Raw genomic sequence first — 20,284 nt, 5'->3', positions numbered from 1 at the left:
GATACTAAATAATTTAGTAATGCTCATAAAATATTTGACAATGAGTGCAATCTAATGCATTAATATTCAGTTTGTTTAAATAAGAGTTCCTTCCTATGGAGGTTGAATGTTCATTCCTTCTGGAAAAGACATTTTCCCACCACTCAAAATCTCCACTTTATCTTAACTCTGATTAACATAACATGGCCTTTGTGTTAAAATATAAGTTTCATTTTGAGAAGAAACTCTTTTTCTTTGTGCATGCTCTTTTCACCTTCATTTTTATTGGGGTTTAGATTCTGTCATTTTAATAGAACTTTTACATCACACAATGGGAAACAGGTTAAAATGTAACAATACAATCAACACATTTCTTGCAGTAGAATATTTGGATTATCAAATGGCTTCAGATTAAGTTTCAGGTGAGTGAATAATGTTTTAAGTGCCTTTTGGCAGTTATAGTCCTAAAATGTATGAATCTTAAGATACTGAAAGTATGTTTGTGAGATACATTGTCCATCACTGCAACATTTGTAATAAAATAAGCAGCATTTACACAGTAGAAATTGCCAAACTACTATCGTTGGCTGTTATTCACATACAAAACAGTAATTACAGGATGTATTTCAACTAGGTCTGTATAAAGGTTCCAGTCAGAGTCAGTTCACAGACAGTCTGATTGACTTTCTGAATACAATTGGAAATGAAAAGCCTTCAAATTGCTTCATCAATTTGATTTAGGCATCCAAAGGAAATCAGGTTACTTAAGTAATTGAATGAAACTGATTTTCTGAATCTAATCATTGAGTTATTATTTGGCCACACAAAACAAAAGAAAACAAAACAAAACTATCTCACAGAAAAGCTTAAAAGACTCTCTGTACTTTACTAGTTTCTCCCAAGTGGTCACCTTAAAACAAATAATATGATGCAAGAATCAGAAAATGCAAAAATGAGGACGTTTTTTTTATCAGCAAAGTGTCTATCAAAGAGACCAGTTAATAATGTAACACTTCCACTAACAAATAATTAATTCATATGTCCATAAACAGGGAGATGAGTTTAATGAGTATCCATCACTTCTTCCAAAGCCAGCAAAGGAAGGGGCAGAGGAGGGAAAGGGACAAGAGGCTGTTTGATATTTCTTCCAGTTTTTAAACTCTTTATTCATGAGTTTCATGACTAGTCACAGAATCATGGTAAGGAGCGAGTGATGTGAGAAAACAGAACCCAGATGGTGTTTTTCTTTTGCTGATAAAGAAAAAAAAAGTTGATATCCATCTGTGTGCCTGTGCTGTCTGCAAACAAAACTCTTGAGGATGGAGTCACTAATTCCTTCCACAACAGCTTTTTTTTTCCTGTCTGGAATTGCTTTTCCCACATTTATGATGATGTTCACACCACACTGTTGCATTTCAATATGAATTCTTTCTTTCAGATCTGATATGGGGAAAAAACCTGGCAGTGTTGAAAAAAATAATAATAAGTAATATCTCAGTCCAATATAGATTTGCACAATGCTAAGACTTCATTTTGTCTTGCTGAAGATAAGGGGATCTGTTGAAAGCTGGGTATATCTACATTGCTTTTCTGATGCCACAATTCTGCCTTATATGTTTTTTTGGGGTGGGTGGGTGGGTGGGATATGGGGATATACGTAAGGGTAACCCTTAGAGAGTTAGTGAACCCAGGAATAAGTTTAATATAAATATCCTTGGAGCACCATTTATAGAGTTAGTGATGAGAAAGAGATACAGTTTATGGTCAGTTGTACAGACTTAGATCTACAGACATAATTATTGCAGTTGTAGGGTCCCTTTTTCTGTTGTCTTTTACTTCTTTTGGCTTCATATCCCATCGTAAATAGATTCAGTGAAAGTTTATATTTATATTATATTTATATTTATTAAACTTATATACCGCCCTTCTCCCGTAGGACCCAGGGCGGTTCACAAGGCAATTAAAACAACATTACAATACAAAAATTAATAGCAATTAAAATAGATTAAATTTTCCTTAATTAAAATCTAAAACCCCTATAACTCTGATTAAAAACCCAATTACAATAAGTTAAAAAAATAAATTAAAGTTCTCTTTTTCCTTAGGTCAGACTGCAAATCTTGACTGGTTAGCATAATACTGGAAAATACATCTCAAGAGGGAAGAATGTGCAAATACTCAAGACAATCAGGAAATGGTAATGGAAGAAATCTCTGCTTGAACGACCATTTGAGGATAAACCATCCCCTCCCCCCACACACAATCCAGATCAGACCAGCTAAGAAAAACTTAATTTTCTGCCTACTTAAATTTTCTCTTCAGAGTGTTATTTCATCAGACACTTAATTGAGTAGTAAATATAAACTTCAGGCTCCCTTTCCTGCTCAGCTTCAATTTTTTCAATGATTTTTACTTAAATTTGTCCTGTGAGACCTCGTTAATGTGATTGCGAATACTGTTGCATGCATCATACATACAATAGCTAGTTTTGATTGTAAATACCTGGAAAAAGTAAATCACCTGTTTCAAGGCCTGTTAACTGCATATGTTAACTGCACATGTTAACTTAAATGTGTAGGAATTGATGAAACAGGCTATAAATTCCTTTCCACTTTATGAACAATATCTGTGTTTGTCATGGTAATTTTACAGTGGTGTTCTACTATGTACATGAAAGGAGATTCTAAAGGCCAGAATAAAGAAAGAAATGAATGTTATTTGAAAAAAGGAACCTGAAGAACTCTGTATAAGTTGCTGCCCTATCCATGCCTTCTTCCAACTGGGATGGGTATTTCTGCTATATATGGCAGTTAATAAAATGTTTTAATCACACATGTCATAGAAAGAAGGGCTGGTCCAGATCTGTAAATTTTTGCAGATTTCCTTATCCTTCTTTTTCCTTCATTTCTTCCAATGATAATCCTGCAGAAGAAAATGAAAGGCAAAAAAAGAGAAAAGAAAATATATAGATTCCTTTAAATAACTGAGTAGTTCCAAGATAGATAAATGTGTTTGTGTAGTCTCCATCTACAAGGTTTCCCACTGTCAGAGGTAGCTGAGTCTATGAAGACTGTTGGGAGAAGTATCTAAGGCAGGGCTTTTCAACCTTTTCACCCATTGTACCACTTTTAGGATATGGCAACATCCGAGTACCACCAGTCGCCTAGCAAGGTGTCAAAAACTTGATGACACCCCCCCCCCAAAAAAAACCAGGAAAAAAGTGATGAAGTACAGGTAGTCCTCAACTTACACCAGTTCACTTAGTGACTGTTCAAAGTTACAATGGCACTGAAAAAGTGCCCCCCAAGCCACAGCTGAGCAAAACACCTGCCTGCCTGCCCAGAGGCGCTCTTCCTCCTGTTGGAGGTTTTCATTGTTGTGAGCATTTCTGTTGAGGATTGGCAGCGGGGGTGGGGGGTTGTTTTTTATTCTCCCCCCCTCTGCTGGGTGGTTGCAGCAAGTTTTGGTCACTTCACATGACCCTGGGACTGTGTCCGTCATAAATATGAATCAGCTGCCAAGCATTTGAACGTAAATCATAAGACCCTGGAGATGCTGCAACATTCCAGCTGATCGGTGCTTCTTCTCAGCTCAGCAGATATGCTGGGATCAGCGCCGAGCTCCAGCTGGAGCCTGGCGCTGATCCTGGTGCTTCCACTGAGCCCTGACAGCCCTGCAGCTCCAGCCATCTCTCGCTCAGGCTTGTGCGGTGCTGCCACTGGTTCAGCTCATTCGCCTCCTCCGCTACCACTTTTCTAGGATGGTTGTGTACCTCCTGCCAGGTGCCAATGTATCACAGGTGGTACCCGTACCACTGGTTGAAAAGCCTTGATCTAAGGAACCCAGAATTCGAGAAGAGGCCATTTGCATGTTTGCATGTCAATGTCAAGAATGATAAGGAGCCTTGAAAGTTATTTGTCATTGCCTTCTAGACAATGTTTTCCAAGTTGTAGATTAATCTGTAGTGATAACAATCTCCAGTACAAGTACTAACCAGGCCCAACCCTATTGTATCTTTTTACCCAAGGAAGTCCTCAAGAACTGCTACCTTAATATTCAAATGGGGCCATGCAGTGGTCTGGAAAGAGGTAAAATGGTGCCTCTCCTTCTTTGCCTCTGGAAAACATAGCTCCTGAGAGGCAGCTTTAATTTTATAACAAATTTCGTATAACATTATTAATGGATGAATTCTACTTCAGGGTTTCTTGAAAGACTCGTGAACACTCATGAATCTGTCTGGTGTAAAAATGAAGGGTTCCTCTGAGTTCTATTTAGGGGGAAAATGTTTCGTCTATCACAAATGTGTGTATTGTATATATATATATATATATATATATATATATATATATATATATATATATATATATATATATATATATATAATGAATTGTCAGGAGGCAAATGAGGAAAAAATTAAGACTAGCATCTGGTGTGTGTGTCAGATTATTTCCATCTATATAATTGTATTGCTAACAGTATTCATCATATATGAAACCTCAGAAATACGGCTTTGAAAATAACCACTTTCTTTTCATGCTTTTGTCAGCATCTAATATTCATGAATATGTTGTGACTTAAGATTGAGCCTGAGACATCCTTTATTTTTCTAATGGCATTAAATCCAGTTTTGTGGCCTTGAATTTCTGAAATAGATTCCATAATCACATAAACAGTGATGTATTTGATTGAAGCATTTTAAGGGTAGCCTTATTAGATAGTTCCAATCCTTATACATTTTGCATTGTTCCTTCGCAAATGTCTTCCTATTATAGTAATCTGGAGCATGTATTTTTTAAAAAGGAAACAAAATTCGTCTAATACACATTTGTATAACATGCATTTTAATAAAAACTTTGCTATATTTTAAAAGTGGAACAGCATTGCAGAATATGAAAAAACTTGTATGAACTTGTATTTGTTTCAGATAAGATTAATTAAATTTCATTACATCAGTTTTGATGCTTAGTAACCACACAGACCTTCCCAGGATGAATGATGATGATGATGATGATGACGACAACAACGATGATGTTGGAAGGGACCTTGGAGGTCATCTAGTCCAACCCCCTGCTCAGGCAGAAAACCCTATACCATTCAGGCAGAATGCTCCACTGATTAATTGTTCTAACTGTCAGGAAATTTCTCCTTAGTTCTAGGTTGCTTCTCTCTTTGGTTAGTTTCCATCTGTTGCTTCTTGTCCTACCTTCAGGTCTTTGGAGAATAGCTTGATTCTCTCTTCTTTGTGGCAACCCCTGAGATATTGGAACACTGCTTGTCCTTCTTTTCATTAAACTAGACATACTGTACCCAATTCCAGCAATCATTCCTTGTACGTTTTAGCCTCCAGTCCCCTAATCATCTTTGTTGCTCTTCTCTCTACTCTTTCAAGAGTCTCAACATCTTTTTTTACATCATGGTGACCAAAACTGGATGCAGTATTCCAAGTGTGGCCTTACCAAGGCATTGTAAAGTGGTATTAACACTTCTTGATTCTATACCTCTATTAATGCAGCCTAGCACTGTGTTGGCTTTTTTGCCAGCTGCAGTACACCGCTGGGTCATATTTAAGTGATTGTCCACTAGGACTCCAAGATCCCTCTCACAGTTATCTCCAATCTGCCACTGCAGGTCTTCCAATGCTACCTCCCTTGCTGCTGTAACCATTCCCCTTGCTTCTGTCATCTTTTCCCTTCCACCTTTCACAGCATTACAGATTATATTTGTGTAAGGTGTACAAAATGTGATAATTTGAGCCTAGTCTTTTGTATCTTGGATGAGAACTGTAGACTGATTTGTTTGATGTGCCGTTTGTTTCTTTAGCTACCTTGGTATTTTTAGGCGTCCTCTCCAATTCAGCATTCAGAAACATCAATATCCTACTTCTTCAAAGTTGAACTTTCATTGCGATAGAATATCACAGGCAAAACCATTATTTGCACAGTTCAGACACATCACAATATTTGATTGTCTTTTCCAAGCCTTCATTGCTCATCCAACCAAGTACTAGTCTGCAGCATTGATTGTTGGTTCCTTTAGTCTTCCATAGTCAACTTTAAAAGGCAGAAATTTTCTACCATTTCAGTATCATGAATTGTCAGTTCTAAGATTGATTGATGCACTTGTTGTCATTAGCTTGGTCTTCTTCAATCATATTTTTTCACTGTGCTTTTTGAGTTTTATGATTGCAGCTTGTAGATCATTTGCATTTTCAGCCATCAGAATTGTGTCACTATAGCATAAGCTATTGGATTATCTTCTTTGTTTTTAAAACTACATAGTTTTATAAACCAGTCCCCCTCAATATTTATTTAACATATACACTGAATAAATAAGAAGTGCTTATGAAACCTTGTCTCAATCTTTTGATATCCCAGACCCAGGTTCAGGTTTTCAAAGCATTTCCTGTAGTTTTCCTTAAACATGGAGGCTATATGCTCAAGAGCACATCATGGAAACTGGTTAGCTTTGTCCTTCCATTTTAGCTTGACTTGGAACTTGCATATGAACAGTTCATAGCCCTGGGCAATTCTTTGCTGTTATAGTTGAAATTTTTCCCTTCCCTGTACCAACAATATAGTCAGTTTCATTTCTGCATAGTCTGTCTGGTTATATCCATTTACAATTGTTTGTAAACTTTATTAGGAAGGAAGAAATCATTGGATTGGCGCAAACTTGTAAAACATTCTGCTTCATTTCTGTTTCCTAGGACAAACATTCTAACTTTTTTCTCCTTAGTATTTCCAATTTTGTCATTCAAACCCCCAACTACAGGTAGTCCTTGACTTATGACTACAATTGAGCCCCAAATTTCTGTTGCTAAGTGAAACATTTGTTAAGTAGGTTTTGCCCCATTTTACAACCTTTCTTGCCACAGTTGTTAAATGAATCACTGCGGTTGTTAAGTTAGTAACACGGTTAAGTGAATCTGGCTTCTTCATTGACTTTGCTCGTCAAGGTCGCAAAAGGCGATCACGTGACCCTGGAACATTGCAGCTGTCATAAATATGAGTCAGTTGCCAAACATCTGAATTTTGATCACATGACCATGGGGGTTCTGCAACCGTCATAAGTGTGAAATATGCCATTGTAACTTCAAATGATCACTAAACGAATTGTTGTAAGTTGAGGAATACCTTTGGAAAGATTATATCTTGTTTCAATGTTCTGTTGGTTTCAGATTGACTATGAAACTTGTCAGCCTGCTCTTCTGGCAGTGGTTGGATCATAAACTTGGATCATTGTATCTGTGAAATTTAATTGATCTATTCAATCACTGGCTGCAATGTACCTTTGTACTATTCTTGCTATATCCTTGATAACTATGAAAGCAATAGTATTTTTTGTGTCCTGAATAGTAAACAGTATGATCCTCTGACTGAAATGATCAAATTCCAGTAAGCAGAATAAACATGATATCCATTTAATGGAAATAACCAAAAGAGACACTCATTTCTTGATTTGTCAACCATGGTATTCTTTCTGCTGAGAACTCTCATATCTTCATCTGGCAAAAAAATGACAATAAAAAGTAAAAAAAAAATATAATGTCAGAACTTCAGGGAAGAGAGTAAAGAAGAATGAAACATGTTCTCTTTGGGGTAGAAAAAAAGACAATAGTCTAAAGCTTGATTGACAGAATTTCTGAGATAATTAAAATAAATGTATTGAATAACTTTGTGCATGTACTGTACTTTCTGTACTACACATAACATCATCAAACTGAGAACAATCTATGGGTCTGAGGAAATATCACTTCAGAGAGGGAATTTAAGTGTGTACTCTGGTTTGAGGAGTGTTTATTTTATAACTTTGGGATTTTGCTATTTGCTCCTTTCAATTATTTCACAACTTTTTTTTTTTAAAAAAAGGGGAAGGTCCATTGTTTCTGTCTAACTGGAATGAAAAGGCTCTTGTCAATAATGTCTGCTGCAAACTGCTTGCCTAGAGAGACATCCTCTTGCTTATGTGTGTGTGATGCTCCATATGATGTAAATTCCATGTTTCCACATTACGGTAGCCATGCTCCCCAATTTGCTTTTCATCTGCGGTTATGGTTCATTCTGTAGTTTCCTTCACCACCATCTTCATCCAAAGACACAGCAGCAAACACAAACCTTTGGGCTCAGGTAATTTAGATTGGAGTCCATTTTCACTGAACTGATATCCATTGGATATTCTGATTCAGTTTGGTCTAGTGATTAAAGGACCAGGCTAGAAAGCAGGAGATCATGAATTCAAGTCCCATCCTAGCTATGAAAGCCAGCTGGGTGACTTTGGGCCAGTCAGCCTCTTTTAGCCCAATCCACCTGATAGGGTTGTTGTTGTGAGGAAATTAGGAGGAAGGTGTGTTAGATATGTTCACCCCCTTGAGTTACTTGTAACTAACTAACCAACCAACCAACCAACCAACCAAATAAATAAATTGGAAGACGTCACTTTGTGAGCTAAGTCCAAGTTAGAATTCTTCCTGGTTTCTATGGGGAGTAGTTTTCCCTGCCATCTCTACCTATCACCCTTTTACCTTTCCTCCAAACTAACACGGGTATTATTTGGAAACAACATTGTGTTGAGTTCTATTCCTGATTAAATAAAGAGAAGTTCACTTACAACTTTTAGGTCCTGCTGATCATTAGTTGGGTGCTTCGCCAATTGATGTAATATAAATTTAGACCTAAGTTGTATGATTATCTCTTTTAAAGTGTCTTCCTCTGCCTTAAGTTTTCAGAGACTGAGCAGTTGCTATTTAATTTGCAAAGAAGATATTTTCCTTGTGATATTCAAGAAGCTTCAGCTTCGGTAGATACTCAGAGAATAGTGGTGATGATGATTTAAAATAATAGCATATTATATAAGCAGGACCCGTAACAAGATGCTGTAGAATTAGAATTCTTCTGTTCGGTACTCCTCACAAGCCATCTCTAGAATTCTCCATTCCTATCCACTCAGTTTTCAATCTTCATGACTTTCTCACCTATGACTGGTGTGGATATACAGATGTCCATTTAATTTGCATTCTGCAAACTCAGTGGCGTAGTGTGGGTTGTCAGCACCCGGGGCAAGGCAACCGGAAGCGGAAATAGAGGGGCGGGCGGTGACGTCACGGCACTGCTGAAAAGACGCGCCCCGCAGCGGCGTAGACTTTCCAAGAAGAGTCGCGCGCATGCGGGATGCTTCCGGGTCCCTCTCGAGGGTGGCTGGGCGGGGCTCCGACCTGCAAGAGTCGCTGCATTCAAGCTCGCACATGAGCCCCGCTAAATAAAGCCACGCATGCGCACGAAGCTAGGCCGGCCGGCCAGCGGGTCCGTCTTCGCTCGGCCAAACCTGCCAGGGCGCCTGCGGGGCACTTGCAGTTGGCCTGAGCCTGGACGGAGAGTTGGCCGCTTCTATTTATTTTATTCAGTTTATGTGGCCGCCCATCTCACCTGCCGGACTCATTTCGCTTTGCAAGAAAGAGCAGCTCGAGAGCGGAGCCAAGCCAACTCTGTGCAGCCCTTGGGGCTCCCTGAGCAGCTCAGTACGAGCGCGCCCCCCCAGATGTTGCGGCTGGTGCGGCTGGCCCCCCCTGCACCCCCCACGCTACGCCACTGTGCAAACTTCAAGAGTCCATGGAATTTTCTGACACCTCCTTCATGTAGATAATGCTATTTTGCCAACATAAACATTAGCAGGAAAAAACCCACATTCCAAGTCAAGAGAATTGTTTTTAAAATATGGCTTGGGCTACCATTAATTCTCCCATGTTTTATAATGCAATAAAATGAAATGTTGTGTACAAATTACAACCCCACATTTATTCACCTTTAAGAATAATTTAAACAACTTAATCTCATTTGATCAGGTGGCTTGATCAGACTTGAAGGGTTTGGGTGCAAGGCTCCATTTATAGTATGTTTTTATACATTCCACATCATCTCCAAGCCTTTGACCCACTAATAGTAGAGGGCTAAATACTTGCTGAAGTCCAAAGCATTTTTTCTAATTCATGATACATGTAAGACCGCAGCTTCATATTAGAGTTGTATTTCCATTAACCATGTTGATAATTGTAACCCATACTGAAACCAAATGATTCAAATGCATATAATACTATACAACCACTATTTATAAATATTCTTGGTTTTAAAATTGTTCTTATAAAATTCAGTATGTTGCCTGTCATCATCACTTCTGCTATTTTCCTGGAAATATAGTATCTTCCCGTTAATTGCATCTATAAATTAATGGGAAGGTATAAATTCAGAATAGAGGTGTATGGTGATAAGAAAAGAAAAGTTCAACAAAAGGAATAGTTTGCTCATAGCTTCAAATGTTCATTTGAACTGGGTAATACCCTTATACGATATGCCGCTGGATTTACCTGGACGTAAGCTGTTACTCATCCCAGCTTCTGCCAACCTAGCAGTTTGAAAGCACGTAAAAATGCAAGTAGAAAAATAGGGACCACTACGGTGGGAAGGTAACAGCGTTCCGTGTGCCTTTGGCATCTAGTCATGCCGGCCACATGACCACGGAGATGTCCTCGGACAAGCGCTGGCTCTTCAGCTTTGAAACGGAGATGAGCACCGGCCCCTAGAGTCGGAAACGACTAGCACGCATATGCAGGGGAACCTTTACCTTTACCTTTAAGCTGAACTGAGCATTCTAAACTGAAAAACAAGAAAGCTGATGACTATTCACAGTATGCATTGCATCCCTGCAGTGATATTGATACATTATACCTGCTCTTCAGAAAAGAGGGCAGAGGTTTACTTCAGGTCAAATGAACTGTCAAAGTAGAAAAGTGCATTAGCTGATTACATGTAAAAAAACCAGCCAAGAACAAGCATTGATGCAAGTTAAAAATAGGAAGTTAAAATATCAAGGGGAAAGTGGATAAATATAATATCTGACAGTGGGTTACAACTGGAACCTTAAAAAAAAGGAACTGAAGGCTTGATTTCAGCTGCTCAAGAGCAAGCTATTTGAATTATTCAATCTAATGTAGTCAAAAGCCAGAACTGAAAAAATCATCAAATGATTCGGTATGTAGCTTGTGCAAAAAGGCAGAAGAAACTGCAAGAACATCGTACAAATTGATTATAAATGACATAACAGAGCTGCCAAAATGACACCTTTGCTCTGCGAGCTGCATTGGTTACCAGTTGTCTTCCGGGTGAGATTCAAGGTTTTGGTTATGGTCTTTAAGTCCTTACATGGCATGGGTCCGGGGTACCTCGGGGACCACCTGCTGCCGGCGTCAACTTCCCTCCGCCCTGTGCGTTCCCACAGAGAGGGCCTCCTCAGGATGCCTCTGGTCAGAGAATGTCGGCTGGTGGCCTCCAGGGGGAGGGCCTTCTCTGTGGGCGCTCCGGCTCTATGGAACCAACTGCCGGTTGACCTCCGGATGGCACCGGACCTTCGCTCCTTCCGGTGCGGTCTGAAGACCCATTTATTTGAACAAGCTGGCCTGGCCTGACGGGGGACGTTAGGGTTTTTAATGGGTTTTTTATATTGTTACTGTTTTTTATCTGGGCAATTGTTTAATTCTCTTTTAATTTTTGTATTTGCTATTTATATATGCCCTGTTCACCGCCCTGAGTCCTTCGGAGAAGGGCGGTATACAAATTTAATAAAATGAAATGAAATGAATGAAATGATTCACTGGAACATCTGTAAATATTTTCATATACTGGTTTTTTAAAAATTGGTGAGATATAAAATTTAAAAAGTAATAGAAAAGGTTAAAATATTGTGGGGTTTCTGAATACAGGTAAAATCTTGGCTCATAACACATAGCAGTTGACAAGAAGAAAATGTTGATAATTGGAATACCAGGGTACTAGAATACCAGAAAAGAAGACAAAAGAATAGCACAAAGTATCAAGATCTGAAAACTCAACTAGGTCTCAAACCAGCCATGGGGGTCTCAGTGCCATATCAAAAAACGTTGGACAGCACTTAGAAAATCTGTGCATTAACAAAATTCCCATCTGACAATTGCAAGAAGCCAGACTGCTTGGATCTGCATGCTTACTACATCAATACATTACAACATCCTAGGTTCTTGGGAAGAACTTGATGAACATGAAAGCTAACACTAGCTAAAGAACTGGCAACTGTGATTTCACATTGTATATGTACAAATCTATAGATTCACCACTTGGTGGCAGCAATATCAAACCTGCCACTGGTGCATGACTAAGAATAAAGTCCATTTCAGATAGACTAGAAACTTTTCAGCACTATTAGTATCCGCTTAGGAGGAGGATTTGGCTTTCTAATGGGCTTTTTGCCCTTGCACCTGCTTTGCGCCTTCTTCAGTATAACTTAATCATATACTATAATATAAAGAAAACCTGCAAGCTTTTAGTATTTCCTTCCAATTTCTACAGTTAAACAGCAGCAAAAAGACTATAAATTTAACTAAGACAGCAATGGGGAAACAATCCTGTTACAGAAAAATTACCTTCTCCTTTTTATTGCTTTCAAAACTGAATTTTCTACTGACCACAGAAGGGCTTATCACTTTAAAAATCAAGCTTGGACTTTACAATATAGATATGAAAATTTCTTTAGCTTTTAGTAAGGTATAAAAGAACCTTCACTGGGCAGTATGGAAACATCTATAAACTAGTAAAATTAACTTTGTAATCTTGAATTGGGCAACATTGGAAGTATAGGGCAATAATTATTAAATCAAGATAACCCAGCAGGGCTAACTTACAGACTAACAGGACCCATTACTCCCAAGGGAATGAAATTAGGGGAAGATCTGGCTCTTTCAATGTTGCTGAGTTGCTGTTGCTTTGGTGCTGCTGCAGGTAGCTGCGGTCACATGGTCTTCATTTTGAACATTCCCTGACAGCTTCCTCGATCCTCATGCAATCCCTTACTCTCTCCCCCACCCATCAGGAGCCACTTACCTACCTGCTGGGAAGGGAATTGAAGGGAAGGGAAGGAGGGAAGAAGCAACTCCCACGTACCCTTCCTGGCCCACACTGCCTCCCCTAAACCTTCCCCAATCTATGCAGTACTTCTCGCACATCCCCATGGAACTCACCTTACCTGATTCAGGTGGCACCTCTCACACACCCCAGTGCACCCCTCCCAACTGATACGGCATTCTCACTCTGTTGGTGTCCCCTGACCTTCACTGCCCACCCACGCATTTCCCTGACCTGCCCAGCACGTCTCACCCATGCACCCTTCCTGTCCATGTGCCCCCACCGCATGCCCCTTCAGACCTTTGGAGGACCTCTTCCACATCTCCATGCACCTTTCCAAATCCATCCCCTGCATGCCCACCCCAACCGGCTCCCCTGACCATGTATTTCCATGCACCTTCCCTGATCTACAGGACAGCTTTTGCACACCCTGCACACCCTTCCTGACCCTCCCAGGTCCATGCGGCACCTCTTATGCATCCTTTGTGACCCAAGCAGCATGCATACACTGTCTCTGACCCATGCAGCATGACTTGCACACCCCTGCATGCCCTACCTAACCCTTAAGGAACCTCTTGTACACCCCCATGCACCTTCCTAAACCGTGAAGCCCACCTGCACATACTTTGCAACCCTGCAGCACTTCAACACACAGCAATGTACCCTACCCAACCTGTGTTGCACTCCCAGACACTCTCCCCAATCCCTATAGCACCTCTCATGCACCCTCACTCAATTCACATCCTTGCACAAACTTTCACACCTCCTCACTCACTCCCTGACCCAGCAGCAGTTACTGACCTGCCTGCTGGCTTTGGACTTCCTGGTGGCTTCCCCAGTGACCTTTCTCCCTACAAGCTTCTCACAAGCAAAGTAAATGGAGAATTCTAATAAGGGAGGAAAGGAGGGAATAGCAAGATAGTAATTAATGAAGAAAGGGAGAGAGGGAAGAAAGGAAGGAGGGAGGGATGGGAAGGAAGGGAAGGGAGGGAGGAAGGCTTCTAATGTTCCCTGCTTCCCACCAGGAAACTCAATTCAAGTTGCTCCTGTTCCAACTGCTTTTCTGCCCATCTGCTTTTCTCTGCTAAGGAAATATCTCTGAAATAATACCCCAATGGATCATGGGTTGTCTAGTGTTTAGTAATACTGTGGATAGCACTGGACTGGAAAAAGACATATGTATAACATAAAATGTGGAAGTTTTCATTTCCATATGATAGAATGTCAGATACCTGACAACAGAACTGAATCAATATATATATATACAAAAACATGAGTTCTTACTTTTTGTTGGGCATGTTTATCTATAAATATGAAAAACTACCCCCAATGTATCCTATTAGAAGCAACTGCAAAAATGCATCATTAGAAAACTAGACTTAAATCAAAACAAAAGAGTATGCCTATTCAAGCTGACTTTAGAAAGAAATTGCAAACAGAAGATGAAATGAGCAAATGATGTAAATCTAGTATTACAGATGTTTCCACCCTTAGAGTAAAGCAGAATTTCTTGATCAAGGTTAGAAACCTCAATGGGCCTTTAATTACAGAGAAAAACTTGTTGTTTCCCATGTGATGTGAACTTGCTGGCCTTTAATGTGGAAAGTAGCACGGCTGTTTTTCAGCTGTAGTAAATTACCCCAAGCTGCAAAAGCAAGTGTTGACCCTGACAAGTCAATGAAGATAAAGGAAAGGCCACTGGGTCATTGTAACATTGTAGTCCTCTTATCTGCAATTTTAAGAGAAGTGTAGCTCAAAAAAGAAAATGTGAGACCAAGTTGTGCTCTAACAATTTCTCTGAAGGAGAGACCTTAGGTCAAGAATCTTACTACAGCTCTTAGGAATATTAGGTGGGATTTCAGCCTGTGTACCGAAGAAACACAGAAAGATAGATGAAAGAGACACTATTATACAAAGGGTCTTGCTTTCTGACCCTTATGTCAAACAAAATTAGCACCATGATGAGCAACTATTGATACTTATGTTTACACATGAAGAACATGGTAATTGTTATTTTAGGACAAAACCTGAAAACATTGAGTAGCATTGTATTTCATATGTGTTAGACTTGACTACAACAGCTGCTAAGATGTGAGCAATTACTTTATAAGCTCTTTTATGTGAGTTGTAAAAACATTCCTTTAAGTCATCTCTATTTGAAAAGGGAGCTGGCAGAATGCACCCATGAGGTCAGTAATAAGACATGATGAAAACTCTTTAATTTTACAACATATAGACAGACTTAACCATACTTTCAACTGGAAAAATATGACATCCTAGACCGAGCCAAATCCAAATTTCTAGAAGCCTGACACTCTGACAAATTAGCCATCAATAGACACATAAACATTAGCAACATCTATATACTATGCAAGAGAGACAATCCAATCAGTCCAAAAGGGAACAAAAAGACCCAAGCACCTCTCCACCAGCAATCAGCACCCAGAACAGCATAGATTAATTCCAAGATTAACATCAAGTAAACAATACCCCAATCAAGAAACTGCCAAAGAAGCCAACAATAAGTAGCCCAACCAAAGAATCTCTAAGGCCACCCCCACCAACAGTGACAGGCAAGCCACTAGAACAGGGGTCTTCAAACTTGGACATTTTAAGACATGTGGACTTCAATTCCCAGAATTCCTCAGCCAGCCATGCTGGCTGAGGAATTCTAGGAATTGAAGTCCACAAGTCTTAAAGTGGCCAAGTTTGGGGACCCCTGCACTAGAATATTAACTAACAGCAAACCGCACTCCTTACTAGCACTGATGACGTTACCTAGCTTGGATAATGAAACATCTGCAAGAAAACAAGCAACCCCGGAGAGCACCAAGGACCCCTTTCCAGTTTTTCTCAGCGTTAAGTGTACAACAATAAGTTGGCTTAGCTGTATGAAAAGGGAATGTAGCAGATCAGGCAATCCAAATCTCTGATAACTGAATTATTCCCAGAGGCCTCTAGATTCCTAGGTGTAACAGTGAACTTTTCTGATGGGTTCTTCTAATATTATGGCAGCACAGGGAACGTTGTACTCTGTACATTCATTTCTATACATGCCTGCTAGCATTTTTATTGGAACAACTGCTCTTTATTTAAGATCTAAGTCTGGTTCTTATGGTACAAGGAATACAAAATGCTGAGTAGAGGTAACAAAATGGACAGGAGACTTTCATCTATTGTTTAATTAAATGAATTTGTCACAACAATGTAGAGCAGAAGAGCCTTCCACTTGCATCCTTCCTGTGTCATTAACAAAGTTTTGTCCCTATCATTCAACTCTTTTTTTTTTTTTAAAAAAAGTTGTTCTCATGGTCAATGATATTTAAAGAAATTCTAAATTTCATCACCTTTTCTTCCAGTCCTAAGTTAAAAAAACTCGCTTCTCATTAGTTATAGGTCAAAAATGTTATTCTAACCAAGAAACTATTCTTATATTTTTTTTCATAATCTCTTAAGAAATAGTAACAAAAATCAGGAACATGAAAATAAGAAATCCTGTCTCTTAGTAAATCACCTCACAGGCAGGAAAGGGAGACTGATTATTGGTTGTTGAATGCTTGTGGGAGGACTTGTTTTACTTTCAGCTAAACATTTTTCTAGATACTGTAAATATGTGAATTCTCATTCACCCAGAGTGCCTGGACACCTAGGTTATTATGACAATAACATGAACTATGACTGTTTCAGCAAATATAGCCTTATGTTCAAAGTAAATCTCTTTAAGAGGCCTTGGCTTTCAACCCACTCTCTCACACCTTTTAGCTTCATTTTTCAAATGTCAGCACCTGTTTTCCTTTTCAATGATCTAAAATGAATTTCTTCATGGTTAGTGAGGCTACTTCCCAAAAGATTCCAAGCCCTTCCCAAAAGATATATTCAATTAGTCATAATGTATTATATAGCTATGTACCATTTCTTAATGTGCATTCATCTCCTAAATTTTACTTTATCACAAGATTGTTTGCAAAAAGGCTGAAGCATTAATAAGGCAGAGGTCTGAGAAGGCTCAGAGTTTCTCACTGCTCAGGCCAAGGACAAAGCTGAACTCAGAATTTATACCACTTTATCAAAAACCCTGCTTTGACCTATTACTCCCCAATAATAAGCATATACAGCTTTTTTCTCAATAATATTAATGTCCTTAGGCAGCAGCAGGAGACGCCAGTCTTGTTCATTTTTTTTATAAATGATGAAAACATATGCAAAATCAAAGTGGCTTATTGAACTTATTTGAAAATTCTTCTTTTATACCTACTTAAACCTATGGACAAACCATGAACATGGAATCTTAATATGGTTCTTACATATTTTATGCATGCACAAGACGAAATAAAGCAGGGAATGAGTTCAAAGAAACCACTGTTATATAGTCCTCCCACCATCAGTGGTACTTTTTTCAGACTGAAAAAAAAGAATGAATGTAAAACACAAATACTATGGATTTCAGTTAGCAGCCAAATAAACATTCCGACATATGTGTTGCATTGGGTTTTTAATAGTTTCTCATTATGTACCAATGCATCTTTTGATTGTAGAGTATCACACATTAAAAATAACCAAAATGGTTTTAAACATAGTTTGTTGGCCAATAACATTTGTTTTTAAAGTCCTAATGCAGAAGGATAAAAAGCAGACGCAGCAAACAAAACTCTCGGAGCATAGCATTGCTTGAAGAGAAAGTAAAAGAAGCTTTTCAGGCAGAGCACAATAAACAGCCCATTAAGGTTAGGGAAAAGCTAACCATATGTTCCAGTAGAAAGGACACATTTTGGAAAAACAAAATACTAAAATGTGAATGAGTCTTTAGACAGACTTGCTTAATTTCACAAAGAGGATCTACCACCAAGCTAGATGATGCTTTATTCTATGAAGCAAATGAGCTTTGGAGGCAAAAATATTAATAATGCATATGAAAACCAAGTTTAGTCAAGGCTTTTCTCCACTGTGCTCCAATGATAAGAAGTGCTACATGGTAACTGTTGACATTTGAAAATTTACAATACCTAGTAGATGCTTTTCTGTAGCTACATGGCATATAATTTTTCTGGCTCAAATTCAGGGGATGAACAAGAGGCATTGATTTTCTACTAGGAAGCTAAACAAGTGTCTGATAACCTTTTCATGATATTTTCTTCATTATTTTTTCTGACCCAAAGTACTGTGGGGAATTTATTTAATCCTTAGTTCTAGCGGTTTACAACTGTTGTTAGGCATATGGTGCTAGCCTACAATGTTGGGTTGAAAATATATTAACCATAATGCTATGGCTTTAAGATGTTAATTGGCCAATGGGTGTGTAAGTGTTCTCATGGCCATAAGAGGAAGCTAGGAACGTAGCTTCTCTCTCTCTCTGAATTCACTGATCTCTACTGCTACTGTTTTTGCTCTGCTGTTGGTTTACTACTGTTGTAGCTTGAACTGTGTATTGACCTCTCGATTGGTAAGAAGACTTTGTAGTTTTGGATTACTCTTTGGACTGTTGCTATTATTTATGACCTGGACTGTTTATTTTTTGACTGTGCATTTTTGTTCTTACACCACCTCAAAAGTAAAATACTTTTTGTTTTTATAACTCAGTGTATTCTTGTGTGACTTTTTACTGCTCTCAGTGCCCTTCCTTGTCTGTGCAACTCCTTGGTAGCACAAGGAGACCTCTGCACATCAAATTCCTTAACAACTGTGTTAAGAAACTATTGATGTCTAAAGAAAGGACCAGTATGTGCACTCTTGCTCTTCTCTTCATGAATTTGGGCATTAACAATACCTAATAGAAGTAAGGGCTGCTTTGAATGACTATCATTTCGTTAGACCAAATTTTATTACTAAATTTTACAAAGCTCTCATCTGGAAGATATTGTTATGTCAGATTATGGTTAATATTTTTTGTTGGATTTATCCAATTTTGATCTCACTAACAGAATAACAGAACAACAGAGTTGGAAGGGACCTTGGAGGTCTTCTAGTCCAGCCCCCTGCTCAAGCAGGAGACCCTATACCAGAGATGTCAAACTCGCGACGTCATGTGACGTCGCGCAACGTATCGGGACAGTTTTGCCATTGCCGGCAATGGGGTGGGCGTGGCTTCTGGATGATGCGTCCAGCTCACGGGCTGGGAGTTTGACACCCCTGCCCTATACCATTCCAGACAAGTGGCTGTCCAGTCTTTTCTTAAAAGCCTACAGTGATGGAGCACTCACAACTTCTGAAGGCAAGCCATTTCACCAATTGATTGTTCTCACTGTTAGGAAATTTTTCCTTAGTTCTTAGGTCCAGGAAATCCAGACAAATGGCTAGGTGGTTTCATGACTTTATTTGTTTATAGTGTCATCATGATTAATGTGCAGTGAATGTATTGGCACAATTGAGAGAAAACTCTCTGCCCTCCTAAGTAGCCAGCTCTACAGGACTTCAAAAGAAACCTAACTACCATTTTAATAAGCTGGGCAAAAAAAGAGAAAGAAGGTCCATCATCTAGATACCATCCTGGGAAGTCAGCACTATTGGGTTTAATTCATTGAATTTAATTAACAGTTATTCAGCAGCCTTGGGTACATTACAGGGAACTGCTAAGCTCCTCAAAATATTAAGAATGGATGCTGACTCATTAAAGCAACTCTTAAAAGGAACTGCATTTTTTTAGGCTTGTGCTAAACATGAGCAAAAATCATGTTCTTTAGTAACCAGCAGAGAAGTGATGTGTTTGTGCAAATTTCAAAGCACTTCTGAATCATTTTCAAAGCACGAACAGTTCCACTGTATATGTCTGTTAATTATTTTAGTCTTATAGCAGCATCTAATTCTGTCATTCCTAGGCCTTGAGTTATTTAATGCCCGTAGAGCCATTTAAATAAGAAGGGAAAAGAGAACTGAAGTAGTTATTCCCTATTAATAAGGAATTATTAGTTAAGGCCTTTTGACAGTTTTACCTTTATATTTATCAACTTCCATCTGCTCATACTGGCACTGCAAGGGCCTTTAAGCAAATTAGTCATGATGATGTTGTTCCAATTATGTTTTAAATAATTCTATAACAAGTTAGCAAGTTGCCAGGTTGCAACTTGGGAATTCTTCTCTACTTCAACATTTTTAAATACAGTATAAGTCAAGACAATCGGGGCTCATCTGCTCATTTTGTCTTCATATCCTTCTCTGCTACTATATCCAGAATGCAAAAGCAAAGATGTCAGCTACTGACTGGACTGGTCAAATAATACGTGGAAGGTGAAAGGGCTTTCTTGTCTATTACCACATGGGGAATTTAAAGCTACTGCAAACATTTTCAGGTTGCAAATTAGCAAGTCAAGAGTTTATTAGGTTAGGAATATCTTCTCTCCCTTCCCATGTCCTGTTTGTGTGCTTTTGAGTGGCAATGTCTTAGAGCA

This window comes from Vipera ursinii, assembly GCF_947247035.1.
Source record: "Vipera ursinii genome assembly, chromosome: 3".
Taxonomy (NCBI): Eukaryota; Metazoa; Chordata; class Lepidosauria; order Squamata; family Viperidae; genus Vipera; species Vipera ursinii.
The sequence above is the reverse complement of the archived record's forward strand: the minus strand, read 5'-3'. Positions refer to the sequence as shown.